Source organism: Chaetodon auriga, chromosome 18, assembly GCF_051107435.1.
Source record: "Chaetodon auriga isolate fChaAug3 chromosome 18, fChaAug3.hap1, whole genome shotgun sequence".
Lineage (NCBI taxonomy): Eukaryota > Metazoa > Chordata > Actinopteri > Chaetodontiformes > Chaetodontidae > Chaetodon > Chaetodon auriga.
This window is the reverse complement of record NC_135091.1, coordinates 23,073,574-23,078,046: the sequence shown is the minus strand read 5'-3', so window position 1 is coordinate 23,078,046 and position 4,473 is coordinate 23,073,574. Positions and strand designations below refer to the sequence as shown.

General features: G+C 44.4%; 1 pseudogene; it reads left to right on the top strand.

Annotated features, from left to right (window-relative positions):
- The first annotated feature begins 812 nt into the window (after positions 1 to 812).
- Positions 813 to 2,047, top strand: LOC143336738 (uncharacterized; annotated as a pseudogene).
- The last annotated feature ends 2,426 nt before the right edge of the window (positions 2,048 to 4,473 follow it).

The following is a 4,473-nucleotide window of genomic DNA, read 5'->3' as shown; positions in this document are numbered from 1 at the left end:
TTGTGACTGTAATCACGAATATCAAACTCAAAGTCGTCCACCGGTCCTTTGGATGAATATCCATTTGGAAAAAACAAGCCCTTGCCCGTCTCCAGCAGTTCACCCATAGTTACTGATTTCTGGACTGACAGGTGCCGTGTTCCACCTCCATTTCTTGTTCTGATCTGGTGATAAGTGCCATTATCAAAGTGGAGCCATCCCATTTCAACCTGCCAGGTGGCTTTGACTGCATTTTTATTGCCAACAATACCAGAGCTTTCCATGTCTCTGTTGGCGGGAGTTTTCCGATGTTCCCGAGCCTGTCTCTTACTCTCTGCATGAGAGTGGACTTCACTGTCTCCACTCCTCCTGACTTTTCATTTGTCGCAGTTCTTTGACGACAAAATGCTCTGAGTGCAAGTCTGTCCCCATATGGTTTGATATACTGTCCTAACTCCTCATCTGTCATAACATCTATGACGTTGATGTCGATCTGTAATAAGCAAGGCACACATCAAAAACATTTGAAAAATTACATTAGCATAGCAGGTAGAGAAAACTAGCATCATTAGGCTAGACATGTATTGCTTACTTTATTTCACTAAAGTTAACATTTATCTTTACCTATCATCTTTTAGTTGGTTGATGACACTATCAGGTATATTTCACGTTTTCAGGAAAGAGAATAAGTCCATTTCTGCAGCCATTCTTTTAATGGCTTCTTTAACTCTTCTAGTACGGCTGCTGTCGCCGTTAGCACTATCGACGTAATTCCAACGGATTCTGAAAGCTGAGAAGCGGAGCTTTGCCCTGATATGCGACACATTACGGTAATGGCAGGGAGCACTGAGAGGGAGGGAGGGATAATTGACAGAGTTGACAAGCAGTGGATGAGTGAGAGGCTTTAGAGGTTTTAGAGGTATTTTAGCATTTTTTTTTTCTTTGTAAATAATAGTTTAATCTTGTAAATATTACATTAGTATTGTGTCTGTACTGTCATTTTCACACAGAAACACAAACCGAAATGCAGTGGATAGTCTCCCAGACATCATGCGCGCATGCAATACTTTCTAGTGCGCAAGAGATACTTTCTGGTGCGCACCAGAAAGTATTTCGTGCTCACTAGAAACATATAATTTTTTTTTCCTCCCATATCCCTTTAGGGGCTCCGTATTATTTGTCCCCCTTTTACTGATTTTGAAGGAAACTCTGTGTGTATGTTCAGGAGACAGGATAGAATATCTCCAGTGAGTTTCAGTTGTAACAAGCTCATTCCAGTGACCTGGGTTTCTACTCTTGAAAGCATTTTCAGGCCAATTTCCAAAACACACACATTTTATTGTGGACTATATCCTGCAGAATTTCATCATCTTTCAAAGTTCTGCTGTGCAATCTTTGAGCACATCTGTGCATCAAAGTGCAGCTAGGGCTCTTGTGTAGGTTCTGGGTCCCTTCCTTGCAGGCTTCAAACAGTGCTTGCCTACAGAGAAGACGAAAAAATGTTCTCCCTTTTTGGGCTTGGTTCCACAGTCCCCCTCAGCATTGAAGGTCCCGAAGAGCGCAGTGGTCTCCATCATTCATAAATGGAAGAAGTTTGGATCCACCAGGACTCTTCCTAGAGCTGGCCATCTTGACAAACTGAGCAAGTGGGGAGAAGGGCCTTGATCAGGAAGGTGACCAAGAACCTGATAGTCACTCTGACAGAGGATCAGTGTTCCTCTGTGGAGATGGGAGAATCTTCCAGAAGGACAGCCATCTCTGCAGCACTCCACCAATCAGGCCTTTATGGTAGGGTGGCCAGACGGAAGCCTCTACTCAGTGAAAGGCACATGACAGCCTTGGTGTTTGCCAAAAGGCACCTAAAGGACTCTCAAACCACAAGAAACAAGATTCTCTAGTCTGATGAAACCAAGATTGAACTTTTTTGTCTGAATGCCAAGTGTCACGTCTGGAGGAAACCAGGCACCTCTCACCACCTGGCTCATACCATCCCTATGATGAAGCATGGTGGTGGCAGCATCATGCTGTTGGGAGATTTTTCAGCGGCAGGAACTGGGAGACTAGTTAGGATTGAGAAAAAGATGAATGGAGCAAAGTACAGAGAGATCCTTGATGAAAACCTCATCCAGAGCGCTCAGGACCTTGGACTGGGGCGAAGGTTTACCTTCTAACAGGACAACGACCCTAAGCACACAGCCAAAACAATGAAGGAGTGGCTTCACGACAAGTCTGTTAATGTCCTTGAGTGGCCCATCCAGAGCCCAGACTTAAACCCAATTGAACATTTCTGGAAAGACCTGAAAATAGCGGTGCAGCGACACTCCACATCTAACCTGACAGAGCTTGAGAGGATCTGCAGAGAAGAATGGGAGAAATACCCCATATACAGGTGTGCCAAGTTTGTAGTGTCATACCCAAGAAAACTTGAGGCTGTAATCACTGCCAAGGGTGCCTCAACAAAGTACTGAGTGAAGGGTGTGAATACTTATGCACATGCGATATCAGTTCTTTATTTTTGATAAATCTGCAAAAATGTTCTAAAACCTTTTCACTTTGTCATTATGGGGTACTGTGTGTAGATTGATGAGACAAAAAGGAATTTAGTCAATTTTGGAAAAAGGCTGTAACATAAAATGTGAGGAAAGTGAAGGGGTGTGATACTTTCCGAATGCACTGTACATCGTCTATAACATTAATTTTGTGAGCTTTTTATTTAGTCTTAATATTAGTCCTCTGTCAAATGTTCTGGTTAGTTTTCTAATCACATTTAGTCAACCTCATCCTGTAACGGCTCAGCCTAGGAGCAGCGCAAACTGAACCCGGGAATCTCCGGGTGGCTACACCGTAGCACACTGGGCGCTCTGTGAGGAGTGAACAACAGATCCAGGAAATGTTTGGCAAATCAAGCAACTAGCAATTCTTGGGTTCAACAATTCTTGGGTTCGTCAGACGTGGTCAGAGACAGAAGGCATGGGTGGTTACCAAGGGTGCAGAGAAAAGACAAGGTCAAACCTGGAAGATCAATCCGAATAGTAATGCCGGAGAGTCTTGCATAGGGGTGAAGAACAATCTGAAAAGAAAAATCATAACTAAGTCTAGTTTTAGTCAATGAAAACTGTTATCTTTTTAAGTCATCAGATTATAGTGAACGCTTGTCAATCTATGTTGTGTAGTGGAACCTTCGAATGATGACCAAGGTGCGTCTTTATCAAATGGAACATTTTACTCTCCATATGCTGCAGTTCAAACAGTTCAGTTATCCTGCCTAGTTTCCAGGTCTGCCTGGGCATGTTGTCCTCTCTGATCAGGATGACATCTCCCACCTTCAGCACAGTGGGTGTGGATGTCTCACACTTGTGAGCTGATTTCAAGTCCATCAAGTAGTCCTTTTGCCAGCTGTTCCAAAAGCTGGTTAAGAGTCTTTGCCGGTATCTCCATCTCCTGCTCATGTCCTCTCTGTCTGTAGCCTGAGATGGTGGGAGCATAGCCTTTGGTGGTAGGGACGTGAGTCTTTTGCCAACCAGGAAGTGAGAGGGCATGAGTAGCTGGGGCTCTGACGCACCCTCATGTACATAGGAGAGAGGCCTGGAGTTTAACACAGCCTCTACCTCTGCAAGTATGGTTGTCAGTTCCTCAAACTTTAATGAAGCCTTCCCCAGGATCCTCTTTAAGCATGTTTTTACAGATCTGAACAGTCTCTCCCAGAAGCTGCCCCACCAAGCAGCTCTCTCGGCAATAGACTTCCAGGTGATCCCCTTGTTCCTTTAGATCTTGGTCTGCTCTTTTGAATGTTTTGGCATTGTCTGAGTAAATAACTTTACACAGCCCTTACCTTGCGATAAATCTCCTTAAAGCTAAGAGAAAGTTTTCAGTAGTCTGATCTGAGACTAACTCCAAATGTACTGCCCTTGTGACAGCACATGTGAAAAGTGCTATGTACGCCTTCTTGGGCTGTCTACTAAATTTAACATACAGGGGACCTGCAAAATCTACCCCAGTAACTTCAAAGGGTGGGGACTCTACAACTCTGTCTCTAGGTAACAGAGCTGTAACTTGCTGAACTGGTTTCACCTTTTGCCACCTGCAGATGTAACAATGTGATACTACCCGCTTGACCAGCTGTCTCCCCTTTAAAACCCAGTATCTTTCCATCATTTGAAGTAGAGTATCCCTGACTCCAGAATGCATCACTCTCTCATGGCAGTGTTGAACTAGTAGCTCAGAGTATCTGTGATTTGTAGGTAGCAGCGCAAACTGAACCCGGGAATCTCCGGGTGGCTACACCGTAGCACACTGGGCGCTCTGTGAGGAGTGAACAACAGATCCAGGAAATGTTTGGCAAATCAAGCAACTAGCAATTCTTGGGTTCAACAATTCTTGGGTTCGTCAGACGTGGTCAGAGACAGAAGGCATGGGTGGTTACCAAGGGTGCAGAGAAAAGACAAGGTCAAACCTGGAAGATCAATCCGAATAGTAATGCCGGAGAGTCTTGCA